General features: G+C 42.9%; 1 protein-coding gene across 6 annotated transcripts in view; it reads left to right on the top strand.

The window, feature by feature from the left end:
* Positions 1-5,005: 5,005 nt before the first annotated feature.
* LOC114872716 (RING finger protein nhl-1) overlaps positions 5,006-21,474 on the top strand; it is a 42,861-nt gene continuing 26,392 nt past the window's right edge. For 3 of the 6 annotated variants that reach the window (XM_029180247.2, XM_029180244.2, XM_029180243.2), the window contains exons 1-2: positions 5,007-5,110; positions 7,718-7,823. The gene's annotated coding sequence lies outside the window, so the exon portion shown is untranslated. Of the gene's footprint in view, positions 5,176-7,717; positions 7,824-21,474 lie in introns of all 6 variants that reach the window. The other 3 variants (XM_029180248.2, XM_029180239.2, XM_029180241.2) reach the window with 2 other exon arrangements.

Below are 21,474 nucleotides of genomic sequence, written 5' to 3'. Positions count from 1 at the left end.
CGCGATGTAACTGGTTACGCGAGTACATGTTCAACTCGATATCGCATGTCACTCGATTGATGATTATTGGCTTGTCAATTTGCGACAACCACATAATTATGTTTCGACGTTATTGACAATTAGAAGATTCCTAAGTCAAATGAATGACCAATGACGTTTGTCCCTCAGCTTGCAAAGCTCAGCTTGAAATATTTTATAAGAACAAATATTATCAATACTGCAGTCAATCTTTCATTGAAATTAATTTTTCAAATATTGAGAAATTAATAAAATACTTGATGAACCTTTTTAATTATATGAACCTTCATTAACAAATACTGTTAATGAATTTCTATATATGCAGATTCATATAGAAAGATGAACAATGGAAATAACATAACGAATTATGGACACGATTTTAATTATCTTTTCTTCAGATATATTAATTAATCATATCGATGAGAACGTTTGCAGGAAATGAACAACTTCGAAAGACCTGCTGACAATCCTGACAAATGATATTCCTCGTATATTTGTATGAAAAATTGTGCGACCGATTATTAATTTATCACCTTCAGCATCTGTTTCCCGTGATGCTAATGTAATTAGCGCTTGGTAATATATAAATCATGGGAAATAAAAGAGCAGACGTTAAATCGTTTAATACGGTAACGATCAACAAAAGGGATCCGCTGATGAAAGTAATAATCAACGTGCACGTGTCACTAGCTGTTAATTAAAACTACCACCTCTCTGTTTGAGGGAAATATTTGAGACTCGATTGTAATTAGCGATACAACACGGCAAAAGCTCAATCCCTGACCCCTTTGTTTCAAAGCTTTTACAATAATTAACCGACTGCTGTGTTGGGGTTACTGGTGACCGTCGCCATAAATTTAATATAATCGAATAATTAAAGGAAGAAGAAAATTAATATTTTCGGTAACGTTATCATCGTACTAATACACTGACAAAGTCGATTGGAAGTTTACCTGGTGGAATTAAGTAATTTTAAGCAGCAACAAGATCAATAGGTAATTATAAAATATTAATAAAAATATTAAATGCCTCCATTCTATACTAGTCCTTTTAAATCTACTACATTTTCCTTTATCTCTTTGTAATAGAAGAATTTTTCATAAGGTTTCATTTCTTCTGTCAAAAAAAAATTTATCCAAACATTTTTACAACATGTTTCTTGGGTGAATGCAAAGGTCCGATGCTGAACACGACAGATAGAAGTCGTGTCGACGGTGAAATAAGTCTGTTGTTATAAATAACGCGCGGACGATGGTAAAAATAGCTGCCAGGGCCGTAACAATTGGGATGCCTCGTTCTTATCTTCCGTAAACGAACCATAGAAAATATGAAAATTGATCGAACAATAAAAGATCGCATGAATCGTTCGTCGAAGCCTTTATTAAAATACATAAACGAGAAGTGCTACGAAGCGATCCATTAATTACTTTCCTCTTAATAGAGCCTCATAAAGAAAAAATGCGGCTGGTAAAACGATCTCTGCAAATTGCCATTCTTTTTAATAAAACTTGCCAAGTGTAACGAGAGGAGAGGATTCACGCGGCAACTCAAACAGGAATAATCAACTTTCCCGCAGCGTATTTCCCTTCCGGTTTTCTTAACCTCTTCGTGACCGATACTCCTTGGAAATTAGTTTCGATATTAATTCCCTCGTTGGCCTCGTAAATCTTCCTGTATTCTGAAAATACAAGCACCGCGGTCCCGTAATCCAGGAATAATACCAAGCCGCAGTAGCGTCTTCGACCTAAACTTCGAATAACCATATTTTTAATTTTCCCTACCAAAAAAAGGAAAATTCCACTCGGAAGCATTTGTCGGTCGACCCAAGGAATTTTTTCTCTCCTCGTGTGAAAAATGCAATTTCGAAAAGAATGCTTGATTACGTGGGAATTTCTAATTCCCTTCTGTCGCGTGGATTTTCTCCTACCTTTGATTCTCTGCTCGCGAACGGTGTACCATCCTAACACCTTGCAACAAGAATATCTATGAGAATGTTCTTCGCGAATTTCGCAAGGAAACGTAGGAGGATCGCGAGCAAATTTACTGAAACGATGGAACGCGCGTGGTTTGCGGTTTCGTTTCATTGCACGGCGTTTCAGTAAAAAGGACGCCGTTAAAATGATTTATTCGAGCAGCCTTCCGTGATCGATATCAGCGACAGTTCAAGAAACAATGATACGATTCTTCACGTTCCTTGTATCACGTTCCACGAAAACGAACAGCATCGTTACGTTTCAATTACGAGAAACGTGACAAGAGTCCGATATTATGCCTTTTCCTTTTTTTAAACGGACGAATTTGGAGACTTCTGTGAAAATTAATCGAGAGGAAGAGGGTGAAACGGAAGGAAGATGAAGTCCGAAGGGTCGAATGAAACTCGTCGGGAATATCAGTCGCGATGGTCTTCGAATATCGAGCAACGAATATTCCCTGGTCGATGATAAATCGAATGTCACGGCGACACGGATTTTTTTTTATCTTGCTAAAAACTCCTGTAGCATGTAAATTATTCCCGGGCGAAATTTCTAACGCGGATTCCACTGATTTATACGGTTAACGCGACTGTCCGGTGGAAAAATGAAAAAATATACGTGATTTTAGATGGCGCAATGGGAGATACAATTTTGGATAATCTGTGAAAATATTAGGCTCGTAAAATAATCATCGGCTTTCGATTTAAATAAAACATTGGCTTCGCTTCTAAATATTATTCATTCTTCAATTATAAAACTGAATTATGATGTTTTATTCATTTCTGAATATTTAGTAGACACATTTTTTAAATTATTCTACATCGTATCAGATGAGACACGCCAAGGGACTTATTTTTATTTTTACACGATTAAAATGTAAACGTACCGCGCATACGAAATAAAGTTGGATTAATAAAAGGAACGTATAAATATAAATGAAAGGTTGTAATAGGAAGGGTAGTTCGAAATATCAGCGAACAACTGAGCATTTGTCCGGTGAGTCACCTAGTGAGTTTATTTATCGAGGCACGCGGCCCGACTAATGAGCTATGCGGATGAAACTTCGCGTCGGAATCGCAACGGTAATTCCGTTAAGTATCGGGCAAATTATTTCGATGGTTCGACGAAAATTTCCCAGGCGAGCTTCAATATCGCGAAACGGGATAACCGTCCGTGGAAATATCGAGGTGTAAACGTTCATTTGTCAACATCACGGCTACTTATTTAAGCGGAATGAAAACCTGCAGGCTAGACTTTCTTGCTTAAACCTTATCTTCCACTTCAATTTCCTTAAGAGACTCGGAGCTTCGAAGTTTCACCGTACGAAGCTTTCCTAAAGCTTCTCCCCGATTGCTGGCAACATTATTTCAAACTAAAATTACAACCTCAAACCGGTCATTGAATTATTAAAATGTTTCAAATTACCAGCACGTCAAACATTTCAACGTATCAAAGTACGAAATACAACGAGTGCTGTATGTGACAGCTTACTCGTTGAATTCTCAAAACTTTCAGCACTAGCTTGATTTACACGTCTCTCGTGGCTCGTTACTCATAATCTCTTGAAGCACAGTGGAATTTCACCGATTAAATTAGAAGGAACATTTGAATATCGCGAGTTATTCGAGTTTGCTTGTTGGTCAGGTTCCTTTTTATTTTTAGAGAAACGTTACGTATCTGAGTCAGGATTCCAAAAACGTAGCGGGATGCGTTTTCACTCGGAACACTGTTCGATCGAGCGGATAACAGAGAAATTTCGAGCGAGTAACGTTTCATTGTTGTTCCAGCCGCGACTCCAACTCGTATCTCATTACACGTCGCGAACAGAGGCTGCGGAATTTCGAAACAACTCAGCCTAATGCAACCGATGTTCGATATTGAACTTTTTGAAATTTCCTTTTCATTTCGAAAAATACTGCTGGAACGTTGATGAACGATTGCGTTTCCGAAGACGAGCAAAGTCAACGGCAGAACGTCGATATTTCATGCGACGGGTAGCTGGGTGAAAATAAAACCACGAACGTCGCTCAATGAATTACGTAAGTCATAGGATGATCGAAACAAAGAGGAGATGATACCTCGAGCGTAGCTTCCGGTCCGATCGAGAAACAGGCCGATCGGGGTGGCTGAAAAATTAATTCCCTCGAGGACTGTCAACGAACCCCTGTGAATTATGCAAAAAAGGCAACTCCGACGAAACTCGGTGACACTTCATCATTTATTACCGAACGAGCTTCGAAAGGGTAGGAAGCCGCAAACAGGAGCGTTAGGGTCGTTAGGTTTCCCTACGTGTCGTGAAAGTACGAAGCATCCACTTTGTCATCTTTAAGCCCTTTCTTCGTCGTTCGCCATAGATTACGCTCTTTAATGTCTTCCCTCTTTCCCGTTCACATTTTGTCGAAAACGTCTTTCGTCGAGTCGAAGGGATATCCGCGGCGAGGAAACGGGGAAAAAAGAGGAGCCGAACGATGTTAATATAAAAACTTTTTCCCCATTAACCGGGGGAAGGAGAGGAATACGAAAAGATTCGACCCGCTGACTTATCATCGAAGAAATGATAAATCTCAAGAGAGGCTCGATCGAACGGAAAGTTTCTCCCGTTTTTGTCGTTATTACTTTCGGCTAATGTTCGACCAATAACAACAGAAGAAAAATGCAATAACGAGTAGCGTGATTTACGAGAGGGGTGAAAGTTAACGAACGATCATCTGAAAGCCCTCGATATTTTCCGACTAATCAACCGCGTTCAAAGATCTTCAAAGACCTTTTCTTTCCTCGGCGCAACTACTCGTTGAATTTTGAAATGCACCCTGGTGGAAGTTCAAGGACGGTACCGATCGACGAGGAGGAATGTTCCGAATCGGAGGTGTAGAGGAATCCGCGAGGGGAGGGGGTAGTCCGAAGAATTAGAGATCAGGAGGGAAATGGTGGAGGATGGCCCGTACGGGCATCGAGGAAAGGAACGAGAACAGGTATAGGAGAGAGTGGGGTGCAAGCTCGGGCAGAGGATCAAGAAAAGACGAAGAAGGTGGAGGAACAGAGCGGCGATGTAGCTAGCCAGAAATAACTAATAAGACATTCACTCTGAGACGGGCGGCCAGCCGGCCCGGACGAACGCGGTGCGTCTCGTAACCTCGTAATCGGCACCTCATCATCCTTCGTCATACGATAACACCACATCACTGTTCGTATTCGATAAGTAATCGGTGACGGGAAAACGTGTCCGAACGTAATCGTCGGCGAACACGCACACACATACACACACAGACAAAGAGTGCGGTGGAACAAGCTAGTCGCCAATTGCTATCACGTATCATCTTTGGTGTCCCAGTTTCTCTAAAGTGCCTTCTATTCTCCATACTTCGTTCATTATACCGTGGGAAAGAAAGGAAAAAGAAACGGGGGAAGGACGGAAAGTACATATCAGGTGGTTCAATCAGTGGCGAAGTGAAATGAATTAATTAGTCTGTGTGATGTGAGCTTCTCTTCCGCTATCCGAGGATCCGGTTAACCGGGGTTAGAAAGAAAGAGACGGAGTGAGAGGCGACGAATCGGTGTTGGACGCGAGGGCTGAGAGAGGATCTCTTTTCGCCGTCGCCATCGGCCGTCTAATTTTAAGTGTTAGATAATGCACACCGGTGCGCACCGGTGCGCTCCGTTACTAAAACGGCACAACGCCGTCGATGCACACGCTCGCCAACCGCGCAAGCTCGTTCGCGCGTTAACATTGGCGTGGAAACGGTTCTTTCACGCGTTTCCAAAGCTCTCTTTCGCCTCGGCTCGGGAACGTGCCGCGCTGCTGATGGCCTCTGCACACGTTCCCGTCGCTCTTTAACGATTCCCCCGGGAGATTGTCGTTCGAGGGGCCGGGAATCTCGGGGATTTCGAACGCCTTGAAAGTCGGACTCGCCTCGAGCCCCGAAGCTTCGCTGGATCCAACAACTTTCGTTGTTCCGGGCCAACACGGCTCAAAGTGTTCCATGTTTGAGGTTGTTTATTATTTCGTGGGGTGTCTTATCATAATCTCTCTCTCTGTATACGTGTATCCCTTTTTTAAACTTTCCGACGATTTTTGAAAGAGAACCGTTTCCGGGTCTACTGACACAGATTTTCGTCCTCTTCTAGTCTCTTTCATTCAACTGGGGTTTCTAATTATCTTTGATGATCTCAGGGTCTTTTTTACCGACATCCAATGTTTAAAAATGGAATATTTTTATCTGGGCCTCGGAAAAGTACAGTTTTTAAAATCTTGATTTTTCTTCGTTCATAGACGTTTTTCGTGTACGTACAACGAGATACTCGTTTCTTTTTCCTTCTCGTTTCTAGCTTTCTTTTCGCCAGTCTAACCCTAGCCCAGCTTCTTTTCCGCTTTTCACTCTCCCTCCTCTTTTCCTTAAACCATCCCTCTCTCTCTCTAAGTCTTCCGTTTCTCTTCTCCGTCCGTCTGCCAATACGCGCAGCATCTCAGCTCCTTCTCCGCGTTTCTCACGTCCCGTTCTTCGATCCCACTATCTCCGTCTGTCTCTCCGTGCTCTAATATGGCCGGCCGGTGTCCAATTACCCGCCTCGTTCCCGCTACAGTTTTTCCAAGCTCTCCGCCACGATCAACGTGGCAACGAAAAGATCCTCATCAAGCGTCGCGACGCGACGTTCCATTTTCTGCTTTTTCCTTTCCGCGATGGGGCTGCTGGTTCAGCCGTCCCCTTTCTCGCCACCCTGCCAACCCTAAACCCCCGCCCCGCCCTCCCGATGCACCCATCCACTCCTCCTCGTCGTTCGATGCTCGCCGTGCCTTTTACCGAACGGCTGAGCCGAAGATCTCGCGAGACGGAATCGATCCGACGTGAGATTTAAATTGGGAAATCGTGCCGAACCGACGCGACGGTACTCCGACCCGATAGAAGGGAGAAAAAGCGATTAAAAATATATGAGCCGACGGAGGGGTGGTGAAAGGGGATTCACGCGCGGGAGTCATTAGTGTGATCGACGCTATGAATTTAATCAACCCTCCGATGACGCAACCGGCACTTCACTGACTCAACACACATGATTTATAGTTTTAAATATAAATTGATATTCGAAATTTTAGAACGTTTTCATCGTAGACGCGTTCAAGGGCGAGACAGTGAAGAAAAAGGGGGCGAAGAAGATTTTCTCCTCGCGGTGATTATTCTTCCAGCTCTTTCCTCGAAGAAAATTGATGATTCCCGGATTATCGGTAATCCGCTGGCGAAGTGATTCTCGCGTTGGAAAGCTTCCACGTTGCTAAAGTGGCTAATTTTTTTTGTTTGCCCGCAACAAGAGCTTCTCGAACTACGAAAAATTTACTTCCACAGAAAAGTGTTCTCAAATCGTTCAGACCGACTCGTGTCTGACACAGTGCCGGACTATGCTACTTGCAGCTCGTTTGTCGTCTGACCACGTCCCGGTATAATCCACTGCAGCGGGTTGCATAAGTTCCCGGAAGTTGAAGTTACTTTTCCTCGACATTGACGTTGAAACGCGACGACGTCACGAAATTTACGACCACCCCTTCGATTTCTTAGCTGCTCGTCGAAACTGAGTATATTTCTGCCCGACGAAACGTCGAATTTCCCACGACGAAGAAAACCATACGACGGCTACGATTTCCCGATTTTCTCGCGCGTCGAACTCGCGGTTACGTGATCGTCGTTCTTCCGGATTGTACGCGAGAAATCGTTTAACGGTGGTGATCTGATTTCCAGCTGTCACAGCGCTTGGATATTGGTGAACGAAGAACGCGGACACTTGGGGCCCCGTAGAGAGGGCCCCCAACCGGAAGAGGCCGCCGCAAGGCGGTCATATTGTCAGGTAAGCTGGATACTTTGATCTGATTCTTCCATTTTTACCGCCGTAAGTTTGCCCGAATGATTGTGAATTAAAAATTCAATGAAAGTGGATTCAGCTTGGAAAAACATTTACCTAAGTAAAATGGGAATTTTAACGAACCCTGTATTAGAGTGCAACGATGAATTTCAGATTCGCAATACTGTTTGCGTAGAAAATTTCACCCGATCCTCTGATGGATACCGGGCAAATCTTTCAGATTATTGATTATTGATTAGCCTCGATGCTTTTATCTTCAACCCATTCGACCCTTCTGTTATGACATCGTCCCGTGATCACTTTACGTAAACAATGTTTTACACCCTTTCGTATGTAAATAAATAATCAAAGGGTTTGCGAAACTTTCCAGATTGAAAGGGTTGAAAATAAAAATAAATAGAAATTTTCCAAATGTTTTCCACGATAAAAATCAATATGCATCGTTAAACGAATTTAACATCAACCTCTCATTTCTCGCTGTTATTCCTGATTATTTTATAGGCTTTAAATTTCCCCGATGCATCAGGTAATCGTATTTGCTCTGGTTCGAAACGAAAACAACGAATCATCCCTCGATCCGGACGATTAAGCGATCGTAATAAAAAATGAAAAAGCCCGGCACGAATAAATACGTAACAAAGAACGAAAGCCATCGAGTTAAAAAACATTATCGTGAATCTACAGACGCGTGTTCACGGCTGGATAAAATTGCATCGGTAAATCGGTGTTTTCCCAAACAAATTCAATTATCGTTTCCACGAAATTTGCGTTCTATCGAACGCGCCACGTAAAATCGCATTAGTGCGCGAGACTCTAGATACTTTTCGCGTGTTTAAACGGATCGCTGATTTTTCCCAGGAAAATAGCGTTTCAAGTGTTCGCCGGTTGATTAATCACCGTCCCGCAACTTCATTCCAGCAACTTCAATGAAACCATTGGAAGGCTTTTTCATTGAACACAAGGGGAGAAAAAAACGAAACGGTCGTTCGATTCGTTTCTCCGTCTTCAAAGTGCAAAGTTAAAAAAATTAAAAAGGAGAAAAAGAGCGTCAAGAGAGGCATTGGATTGGCCAGCAAAGATGAAGTCGGCTAAGGACATCCTTATTTACCATCGGCTCTGGCCATTCTGTCAAAATGAGCAGCTAATTAATTTTTTTTCTCCCTGCCGCTTCAAGCACCTCGCTATCCCGACCCGCTCAAACGAAATAACTCTAATTACTTCTTTTCACCGGGGCCGCATTCAAACGTTGTTGCCGCGCGAAAGTGCAATTTCCAAGGAAACGTCGAGGTTTGAGGAGGCGTTGCTCTTGCAAAAAAGTTCTCCAATGCGGACGAGAAAAATCACTTTACGAAGCCGTTCGCTCGGCGGATCGACGAGCCGCAATTTCGAAGGATGAAAGAAACGGGTGTGCGCAAATTTTGTTTCGTCATCCAGAAGAGCGAAGCTCGAACAGAAGAAGTGAAAAAGAAACGGATGAAAGTGGAGTAAAAAAAAAATATAGAGAGAACGAGAGAGGAAAAAATGAGAAACGTGGCTCGAGTGAGCGTTTAATTTGAAAGTCTCCGTTGAAACGAGCAGCTTGGCAAAAAACTATGCGTGAAAAATCGTGCTTAGGGAGCACGGAGCTATCCGCAAATTAGCACGGTTAAACGTGACGCGTCTCGTTCCACTAATTAATGCCCGTTTCCAGCGGGCTACGTTCGTTCTATATCTCGAGTGGAAATTCTGAGTTACAACTGGACCTGTCCCTCGAGTTGGCCGACTTTTTCGGCCGCGAGTCGACGAGAAAAAACGGCGAAAGAAACCGAATAACTGTCGTCATTTTTCGTTGTTTGTTTCATTGGATATTTTATATCACCGGCTAATGCATCCGGGATAGGAGATAACAGGGTAAATAAATTCAGATTCCCGAGAAAACAAACGTCATCCGAATGACACGAAACTACAATCCGAATTTAATCATTCGTTATCCGTAACCAGGTCGGGTCAGTTCGTATCAGAGCCATTAGTCTTTTGATAAGAATAAATTCTGAATTGATAATCGAACCTATTCGTGAGAAATCGTTCAACGAACTCGCTTGAAAATAATTAAAGGTTGAAATTTGGAATCGGCATCTTTACCGCGAAGGAACCTTCTTCTTCAGCAGGTTTTTAACAATTTTAAAAGCTGGAATCGATATGGAAGGGCGCAGAAACGAGCAGCTACGTGCTGAAGGAGAAATGTTCCGTAAAATAACGACACCCTGGAGAGACAGGACGAAGAGGTTCTCGGAGAAATGTACGATATATTCGAAACACAGAGGCGTGGAATACTTGACCGTGATCCCATCGGGCTCTAATGAATCGTTCAATTAAATCTACGGTCACGTAACGATTCGTTTAATCCAAGGGATCGGTCGAGCTTACACGAGGGACGAGCACGTAAAATTTATCATCGAAAAGATGATATAAACTCTCGATGACATCGATCAAACCCCACGTCACGTTCTCCCTCGTTGTGTCCTTTAAATCTCTGTTCAACGTCATCCTCGATGGAGCAAAAAGCAGAAAAAAGGAGAAAAAGAGAAACAGACTCGATCGAGAAAAATTAGATGGATCGTGACACGAGCGAACGAAAGTCGGAGCCAAGAGAAAAATGGATTTCTTGTATTCGCTGTTCAACGCTGGACACGTGTGACGCACTCGTACAAATGGAAATCCATTTTTCATCGAGAAGGACCTTCCGTTTCCCTCGCGAAACGACTTTTCTTGTGTTTCGTCCAACGACGTTTAACACGTTCGCTGCCACTGGGAAAATGGACGCGTATACCGATCGCGAGCTAGACCCTCGTTTTTCCTCTGTAAATTTTCTATTTTCCAAGGAAATCCGGGTGCCTCGCGAACGTGTTGATTTTATCTCTCGACTCGCTTCCGTTTAACGAACAACTATGCCGTTCGAAATCGTCCCAATTTCAAAACTTTTCATCGTTCGTTCCCGTCAGAGATATTAACCCTCTCGTTATCGAACGGGAACGCGCAAGAGGGTTGTATTCATCGCCGTAGATCTCGTAATAATTAAACGAATTCTTCAGGCCGGTTGTTTAACAATTCAAATGAGCCGCTGCAGTCTGGTGAACAGAGGTACGGGTTCAGTTTTTTTTTTTTTTTTTTTCAAGCTGGATAATGAAAATCAAAAGGCCGCTCGGAATTGCTTCTCCTCGCGCTTGTTTGGCCGTCGTAAGAGTACTTTGCCCTTAGAAAACACGCCGTTATTAAGTGCAAGCTCGTTAGAGAGTAATTATTTTCAAGTAGTTGCCGGCGGTCTCGGTTGGTAATGCGGAATTAAGAGGAGACGGATTTTTCAACGCTTCCTGGAATAGTTGTGCTCAATTATTGACGCTACAAATTTAATGTAATCGAGAGTTACCCATGACTGGGCTTCAAATTTTCCAAAAAATTAATCGAGAAAAAGAAAATGCAATTTTTGAGAGCTTAAACTTAAAAATTACCCCACCGTTTCCCTAATGATTGATATTTCACTGCGTCTGACTATATACGCGCACTTCTACTGCGCGCTGCACTTTTCAATTTAAATCTTCTACTTTCTGCCTTCGAAATTTAATATAAAACGGATACCATCTTCGTTAGAATTCAGTGAAATCTATTTTCTGATGATCTTCTGTAATCCTCAACGGTAACTCGTTAATAGAAAAATATCGAAGCGAACGAAAGGGACAACGGAATCGAGCAAACAGGTGGAAAATAAGTAACGCGGTGTTCGGGGATCGTAAATCTCCGCGAAGTTGAATTGCAAACGCGATGCGTCGAAGGAAACTTGGACTGTATTTCACCGGGATTCGAGGCAGCTTCGAAAACGGTTATACCTCTTCGCCGAGGCTCGTATAACCCGACATGCAAATCATTGACAAGCATCGACGTGACCGAAGAAAGAAAAACGGGACAAAGCCGGCGTACGTATGTAACTGAATGGTTACTTTGAAAAAGCAAACCTTCCACCTCGTCTTGTACCTTATAAAACGGTCAAGTTTATAGGATGAAATAACAAGGGAAGAGAAACAAATCGATGGAAAGGAGATACTCAAAGGATAGTCACATTTCAGTATCGCAAAGGGACGGCAGTTTTTCGCGTCGATCCCTTGAAAATACTTTCTTTATCCCACATTCGTTTCGCGCGAACGTTAAATACGCTTTTCATGTTTTCCTGTGGCGTGACTGAAACGGTTACCGATCGTTTGTATCGTTTAATTTCGCTTTGTAGCTTTACATCAATTTCATCGCACGATTGTTCCCCACCGTTTTATCGCCAAATTACCCGGCAGTGATTGTTAACAAACACGTTTAATTAGCTTTATCGCCTGCCATTCCGATGCTCGCAATCTTTTTCCAATGTCATCAGGGAATTCTCCCTGCTGTTCGCGTAACGAACACTTTGTTACTCCTATCAATTCGTTGCTTTATTTTCATTTCTTCTTTCATATTTATCCTCCGGGCTGTTCAATTAACTACGATACGCTTCGTGACGAATGAAAAGTAACTGTTTCGATTTTGCAAAAACAGGACGCACTGTTATTTTTCTCGAAATTTTCTGTCGAAGGATTAATACGAACAAACGGAACGAACGATGAAAACAAATATCGCGTACAATAATTAAAATGTAACATGCGATGTTGGATTCGAACCCCCGGATGCTAATGAATCGTTAATTAACTAAAAATTTCATTATTTCGAACAGTAACTCGTTTTTCGACGCACAAGGTGTTTCGTTTTATTCCATTCATGGAATTATTCAGAAATAAAAAGGACAGGCGTTAAAAAACAGGGAGGTAAATGGAAGAAAATTTCTATCCCCGATAATACGACGTTCTTGCAGCCGGATTTTTTTGCATCGTCGGAGGCGCGCGTGAAAAGTAACTCCTTTTTCTTATACAACATTTATTACGTGCCTAGCTGCACTTTGTACCCTCGTTAGTCTACGATGCACCCTTTCAGTGGTGCAACCCTCCACGGTGTTCTCACGCGTGCAAAGCCGTCGGAAAGCGGAGTAACAGAGGTGGGAAAAAGGCGAGGAAGAAACGAACGAAGAGTAAAGCGTTAAAAAAGCACTAAAGCGCTAAATGCTGTTCCAGCTCGCCCCTTGTCGCTGGGAATGATCCAATTTTCGACCGACTGACCGATTTAAAACGGGTCCTATGCACGGTTAAACTCGAATCCAGTCTTGAGAAAACGGATCGATCGGCTCGGTCCGCTATCGAGAGGATGGCGCAAACTTTTCAATCATTTAATTTCGTTTTCGAACTTCAAGGATTAACGATCCAATTTTACGGTGAACTCGATTAGAATTCAAGTCGGGGACTGTAATTTTGTAAACGAATTATCGCCTTGATGAAATGTGCAACAATCGGATCAGGAAAACTTGGGAAAGTTTTTGATTGGACTCGAAACAAGTAAATCCGGACTGCCAATCAAGGTATACAAAACCGATCGCGGAGATGGGAATGGCCGTGGCTTTCGTAAATTCGCCGATTATCCGTTATTACGAGTGAACCGTACCGGAAACTCGATCGCGGACAAGCGACATGGTTCCTCTATAACGAATTGGCCCGCGGCAACACCCCGTTACAACGCGATACAACTAATGATGGCGCGGATCGTTAAAGGGAACGTTCCGTTTCGACGACGCCGAAAGCAATTTTTGTTTTCGATGAAATAAAAAACGGTGAATCGGTAGCCAGAGATTCTGGTTAAACCGACAGCGAAAAAAGCAAGAACATCGTTTATGGCGCGCGTCATAAATCTCCATCTCTATGTAAAGATAAGGCGGAGGATTTAAGAGGGAGGAAAAAAATGTTCAGTGAATATTGTTTTATATAACCACCCTCTTCTGATCCACCTTTAAAAGCTTTTTCCACCCTTCATGCAAATCGCAGTTGAAACGTTCAGAAAGCGAGCTTTCGGTATCGCCGAGACATGTTTCATTCGCTTCCATTATTCCGTTAAAACCACGGCGAGCCACCAATTAGCACGAGAGTTAATTGGTCGATTGGGACAATGGATTAAGCGATTAACCGCGTAGCACACGAAACTCGAGGTGTATCGGGAACGTACGAAAGAAGAATTCTCCATGAGGGACGATGCCCAAAATTTCACGTAGCTTTTGTATTTTTATTTTCCAAAGAATTTAACAAATTCTCAAGTACGAATAATTTGCTAAGGGAAACTTGTTACTACGAGGGTGACAGGTTTCAAATCTCCCTAATTACAGCAACGTTGTAAGACAGTCGGTGCAAAATTTCATGGTAACTAATACGAAACTTGCACGAAGAAGCTTGTTCATCCTGTTAAAGGTGCAAAATCGATATGACGATGCATAAAGAAGAGGAGGAGTAGGTGGAGGAATTACGGTATCGAACATGGGTCACGGTTTGCAAAACCGTGATGTAAAATGTGATGTAATGATGGTAGAAAGGTGACGAGAAAGGCCTCGGGGATGTCTCTATCTGTTCTCACGTGAACTGGCAACGAGAATTTGTTCCGCGAACCGTCTCGTATTTTCTACGGACACGATAAAGGGGGTATTCACGGTGGACGAAGACGACCCCGCTTTTATTCATCCCCCATTATTCTTTGAAACTCGCGCCAGCTCGTTCTCTACCAGAGTTTTTCATAAAAATGCCTCGGAATAATAGACTGTCGTTTTCTACAAAGCACGCTTTCACTTAACACGATTCTTCCGAAGAATCGACCCAGCCCTTCGCTATTTCTACGGCACTTTCATCGAATTCTCCATTTTAAAGCAACGTTTCTTTCCGGCCAACAATCCCATAAGACGCTGAAACGGTCCCGTTTACTTCAACCTTCTCCTGAATGTTACACTGAATTGTTCCGCGACACAATTTGGTTGTTGGTAATTTTAAAAGCACCGAAACCGCGCGGAAATTATTGTACTGGCTGAAAAGCCGGGAACAGAATTCAACGCGTTTATTGTAACAGGGAAAACGGACGTTAGTAGTAAGACGCATTTACCATTTGGTTCTCTTACACGCGTGATAATTATTTTAAACGAAAGGTAAATTGGAGAACTTCCATTCGTGGTCTGACCTTTTTACTTGTAACGAGACCATTACTAATCTGCTTTTCTACGATATTTCCATTTTTTTTCGATGGTACTAGACTTTGAAAGCAACTCGATGAAAAACCTATATCAACCATTCGACGAGGTGGAACGCGGAAATGAACGACGATGGTAGATGAAGAGGAATCGTATAAAGGAGGAAAATTACAACGTTAAGATTCCGCCGTTGAATGTATAACCTAATGAAAAGAGTATTCGTGCTTGAAAATTAAATGGACCGTAAACGATGCATATTACTAATAGCCTGTGATATCTCCTACCCAGGAAACGGTACCCATCTCTCATTCCTATCGTATTCAAAAGATACCGAATTATCAGCAGGTGATTCGTCTGAAAGAGCAGAGTAAAAGGAGAAAAAACGAAATGAAGTGTCGATCAAATGAAGTTCTACGATTCCGAGTGGTTCGACGATGATACTTACAAACATAAAAATGTTGTAAGGTTCAGAAACTTTTCGACAATCCTTTAATCATTTTCCGAATGAAGAGCCCTCGATCGGGATCGACGACATCGCGGATGGACAGAGGATTTTATTTCTCGTGGAGGGCGAAGAAAAGCGGTCAACGAATCGATTGAAAACAAAAGGGTCAACGGCGTGGCATGGAAAATCGTGAGAAGCCACGGCGGCTTTGTCGATGCTTTATTGTTCCAGGCTGGAAATAAAAAAGATTTCATTTTTCATCCCCGAGAGGCTCGTTCAAAGAAAAGTTTCCATCGTACGAGGCGAAGGCAGCTTCGCGTCCAATTAAATTCAGAATTTCGTTCGAATAAAATCGCTGCAGCTTCTTGCGATATTGTGTGTCCTGATCCCAGGCTGGCGCGTTAATTAAGATTAACAATGCGAAGCACGACGATTATCTCTTTGTTCACTCGGCATAGTTCTGATACTGGCAGTCCTGTATTGTCGGCCGCCAACCTACGACCCATTTCTATCGTGCTGAATAAAGAGACACCGCATAATGGCGTTGAATTAATTGAAAAACTCCCGAGATAATGTGGTCCCGAGTCAAATACAAATCCCCGGAAACGACGCATATCTTCCCGGGAAACTTTCAACCCTTCCAAGACTTCGGCTCGTAATCAACGAATCGATGCCGATTTCGTTATCTGCAATTTAGAAATACCTTATGAAACTCGAACGCCGTCCAAATATGGGCGACAAGATAGTCGTCGTGTTAACAGTGGAGCACAACGTCGGAGGAAACTCCGGTCGCGCTTTCATTCTTGCCGGATTAATTAAAAACGTTCGATAAACCGTCCGTATTCACGGCTCCGTTCGACTGCGAAATTAATTAACTATCCGTCATATAAAGCAATTAAAAAGTCATTTAAAAAGTTTTTCAAGAGGTACGCGGAACTGTAACTTTCAGGAAAAATTTTTAATAGACTCCTCGAACGGTTCGTGTCGTTAATTAAATTCCGCGTCCGTGTCTTTCGAGGACCAGACGGAAGTTAGCTCGTCGCCCGTAACAGGGATCAATTGACGTTTCCAGATCGTATCCGGCCAGCGAACCGGCTGTCTCTATGGAGAAACTTAGTTTTATAGAGTTTTATCAGCGCGATGTTTAACGTCGTTCCGCACAAGTCGTACGAGAGTTTAACCGCGATCTTAAGCGACCGAGCAACAGAAAGGATCAGCTTATTGATTGCACGGTTTGAAGGGAGGATCTATATAGGGCGGCATACTGGCACGGAATATCAGGCCGCAACTTTTCTCCCCCATTGTCTGAAATTTCGAGTTCGAACTCGACGACGATATTCGCGGAAATTACACGCGGAAGTTATAATAGCCTTTTGTTAGAAACTCATCGACCGACCGCCACATCCAACGATGTCAATATTGCCACGTCTTCCCGTAATTGAACATCCAAGGATCGAGGCGCGTTCTATTTAGCGAAAATCGAGAAACCGGAGAAAGAATACGACCTCCGTAGCGGTAACGAGCTTTCTGTATCGCGTTTCTAATTTACCGATCGTCGTTTCTTTCATTGTCGATTAAGGTAGCCTCGTTAATGCGCAAAACTGGGTCACGTGATAAATTATTGAATTTTCTTTGCCAATAATCAACCACAGTGTCGGTTCGATGAATTGCACGGAGAGTTTGAAAGATAGCCTTTGTGTCTCGACGAATGTACACATTTTTGCTGGAAATCGGTGAATTTCAGGGAAGTCTAAAAAGAATTTTAATTGCGTACCAGGAATGATTTAAAAATTCCTCAGTTTGCTAAACAAACAAAGCCTTGGTGACGAACACGATTTTCACCCCCCGTTCATCCGCAGTTCTCCGTGTAAAAGGATAAACAGGCATCGTTGAATCGTTGCCAAGAGCCAACAAAGAGTTATCCGCGCGATAAACAACAGCGACAAAGAAGTCTTAAATTCGTTTCGCGATCGTTGCGGTCAGACAGTTGGCTCACAAATTTTCGTAACCCTTCCATGACTACAAGCGACTGCAGTGACTTGCAAGGAGGCATTATTCATACACTGGAGACAACTACGATCTCTACGCTATAGAGTAAACTTCATATAACTGTAGTAGTATACAGCAGTCGCATATTGAAATAGGAGGCGTTCATTTGACTGAGAATACCAGACGCTGTCCACGCGTTGACACGGAGTCCCCATTCAACAGTGGTGCACCAGTTTCACCATAGCGAAATGGTTAACAGCTGCGGCAGGCTGCGTTAGCGTTTTCTGTATGGTGCACGCGTGTTTGGGATGAGAAGAAACGCTATGCGGTGGAATTTTTAAATTAACGCGGTCACTTTGGTCCGCTGACGAGACGTGACTTAAAATATTGCCCTGCTTCCGTTACCAAATAAATAAAAGGATAGCGAAAAAGAAATAGAGAAGAGGAAGCTCTTGTTGCTGAAACATCGAGGCTACTATAGGGGTTGAAAAAACTGTTGGCTCGAGACGTAAATCAACGCTGTTGCATTTCGACCATTGTTTTCGACGCGGTCGCTTTGTCAAATTTCATTTTTATCGTCCGAGCAACCACGTCGTTCGCTCAAGAACATTTCTAAATGATTCATACCGACGGACGATTCTATGAACAATTTCTATCGACTGGAATAGCTAAAAGTAAGATAAACGATGGAATAATAATTGAACAATATTAACTAAACAGGGTAAATTTATATATTGTTCAAATTATCATTTCATTCTGTTTATTCGAACATCATAATTAATTTATGATTTAATATTGATAATAACCTACCACAGGTGCAAACGTACTTGACCAATATTTAAATTCATTTTTCTGCAAGAGAAAAGGTTCGTCGTATATTCGACCACGTGTTTCCAAGATCGAATTAAAGCACACCCTACTTCTCAACCCTCTACATTTTTCTTTTCTCTCACCGCCTTTTCGATCTTTTCGTTGGAAAGCGCACTCGGCTAGCAGCCGATAAATCGCTTTCCAAGTCGGCAGCGAAAGCAAACGGTGCCAAGAACAAGCACTTCTCGCAAATTACCGTCAGTGCAGTCTTTCACATCGTTCCCGAAATTCAGCACTGTGTTTCTCTTTTATTCCTCGATATTTGGATAAACATCTGGATGATATGGGATCAGGAGCAACGATCAAGGTAGTGAAAGTAGAAACGATAGGGAACTGGAGGTGGTGTAATGAATAAGGTGACCGATTGCGTAAACCGAGGATCTGTATTTGATTCTCGCTGCCCCTGGCATTTATTTCTTGTAGATCCTGCAATTTAGGGGTTCCTTCGCAATGGGACATATCGTGACCGATCACATACCATCCGAGGACGATAGGAAAAGAAAGAGAACGCGCGGAAAGCGAAGACAAATGAACGTTTGAAGAGGATAGAGCAGGATAACGGAGTATGGGATGAAAAGCGTCATATCTAATACGTGAGAAGAGAAAGGATCTTGCTTCGACTCACGCTATCTCTCCCTTCTATTTTTCGCAAATCCCACAATAATACTAGCTCGGGGGAACAAGAAAGATCGGTGAAAAGGAGCGGTCCGAAATAATACGAAATTTTTCGTTAAATTGAGTAGCTTCGCAGTGTTCTAATAGAGCCGAGAACGGAGAAGGTCCGAGCTAGCATTCTCAGAGACCGCGGTATCCTTCTGAAATGAAACAGTTTCCGTTTCAAGCGTAGCACGATAATAATGCACCGCCCCGAGCGATTCGCTTATTTATCGGTCCGTTTCCTCGACGAGGTAAAAGGACTTCCTGAATGCCGGTCGAAAGAAAGCCTTTCTTACTCGTCCGAAAACTCGATGGATTTTCGCGGTCGAGGAAAAACAAACGGCAAGTAAACGGTGTTTATCTTGGTCCCGCGGAAACCACGGGTCTATTTATCCGTTTCACGGACTGGCCGGGGCCGGTTCCCTTTATCTCGACGGGGAAAACACCTCCGGGAAGAGGAAAGTTTTCGGCGATCCGTAGATAGGACGACAACGATCGTTCGGACGAGATCTTTTATGGAAACGAAAGGAAGCCCCGGGGAAAGTTTTAAACGCAATTACGCCGGATCGTGCCACGCGAATATGAGCATTCGGTCCTGTCCTCCGACACGGGTGCTCGCAATTTCACACACTCGCGACACGATGCTTTCTCTAATTCGCTGATCGTCAGGAAAGTCGCAATACGCGATTCGACGCGTTAGCTGGCAAGCTCGTTGAAAATCGAAACGAGTCAAAATTGAAGGACACATTTGAAACCGCGAAGAAATTACCAAGTAACCCCAGAATTTCCAACGACTCTCCAAGAAAGATAATGAAAATCGCTGTGATAAAAGTTAGCTAAAGGGTTGAACGGTGGCGTCTTATCTACCGCTGGAAGTTGCTGAACAATCGTTGAATCGGGCCGCGGGAAACGCGAAGAAAACACGAGCTACCATTAAAAGGAGACACGCAACGGATGCCATGAAAGAGACGATACTCGGGGAATCCATGGGGCGAAGGGTGGATGAATCGAGGGAAAAAATATCAGGAAAGATAAGAAAGCCCGGGAGACGGTGTTGGAGAAGAAGAAACCGAGTAGAGGGTAGAGTCAGTGACGAAAGAACTTTCAGCTGTGGACTGACAGTGAAAAAACTCATATAGATTTATCCTGGTAGGTGTTACATCCAGTCGGGCATTTGTCAATTAGAGAGCTCGAAAGGGATACAAAATACGGGGGTGCTGGGAGAACATTTTTTGCCTCTTCCCTTGTTTTTTTGTTTTCTTCTTTATTGCAACGGGAAAAATCGATCGGCAGACCGTTAAAGCGGACGTGGACGAACAATGGACCTCGTGGATGCCGATAAATATACATAGTTTTGTGCCGTTTAAATAGAGGTGTTGGACGTCCGTTCGAATGCCGTTTCAATTTCTCGGCATTTCAATGGCCTTTCATGCGGTCGCACGCTCTCAGGAATATTTAACCGTATCATAATGGACGAAGCAATCGCGATCGAAACGGCCAGATGCAGCCATTCTCGATTAATGGTTTCTACCTTCGAGCATCGATGCAAGGAACGCGATGCTTTACTCGTATATTTGTTTCCAAGTTAATTCAGTTAATTCTGATACACGTCGAAAAAGCGTAATATTCGCGAAACAGAAAAAGGTACACAACGCATCGGTGCCGTCAATCAAATTTATAAACGTATCGTGGCGGGATTTAAATTACAACCGCTTCGACGATCAAAAATAAAGGATACAATGAATTGAATGCCGCGTTTACCCTTTTACGGTCAATAACACATCCATTATCGTGGTGAAGCCGTGATAAATGCAACTGGACGTTTTCATAAATTTTTCACCCTCGTGAAACCGCATTATGAACAGTTTCGATTTAACGATTCTGTTCATTTGCGTACAACCGATTGATGACGAATTCCATTTTCGAGCAACGAATGAAACAATAGTGTTTATTTGATTCGTTGATTGAAAAACAAGGCGAGAACGCTTGATTAAAAACAGCAAATAAAATTACATTGATTAATGAAATATTTTTTAAAAAGTCATCAAATAAAATTGCAATGTTAATTACAGAAAAGTGCCATTTGATTTTATCTTTCAAACTTGTTTCTGAAGATTACACAATTATTTTCGCGCCTGATTCTTAATGAGTTGGACTTAATTAATATTTATATTTCAATTTTTGAAGTGAAATCAAGAGTGCCACCACTTGGTAAGAAAATTTCCTGTTATCGACCCTGGAAAGCTCGCCTCCGACCGAGTTTCGTCGACTTAAAACAGCCTAGCCACCTGGTAAATTCTCTTGCAGAAAGCTGTCTTGCCGACCAGAGAAAAGCTCGAGTCGATAAGAAAAGCTTCATTCTGTCGGGCTATTCTGAGAGGCCACCCTGAGAATACGCAGCGCTGGAGAACCGAAACGCGTCGTCTAACTTTAGCCCGGGCTTTCGTGCCGATGTTAGACGCTAATAGGAGCGTAGAACCACGGATCGTCGATCCTTTATCGCGCGTGTCACTATTTCTGGACGAGGAGATTTCCAGTTCTAATTTCGCTGAATGCTAGAAATTATT

Source organism: Osmia bicornis, chromosome 14 (genome assembly GCF_907164935.1).
Source record: "Osmia bicornis bicornis chromosome 14, iOsmBic2.1, whole genome shotgun sequence".
In the NCBI taxonomy this organism is placed as follows: Eukaryota; Metazoa; Arthropoda; class Insecta; order Hymenoptera; family Megachilidae; genus Osmia; species Osmia bicornis.
The sequence above is the reverse complement of the archived record's forward strand: the minus strand, read 5'-3'. Positions and strand labels throughout refer to the sequence as shown.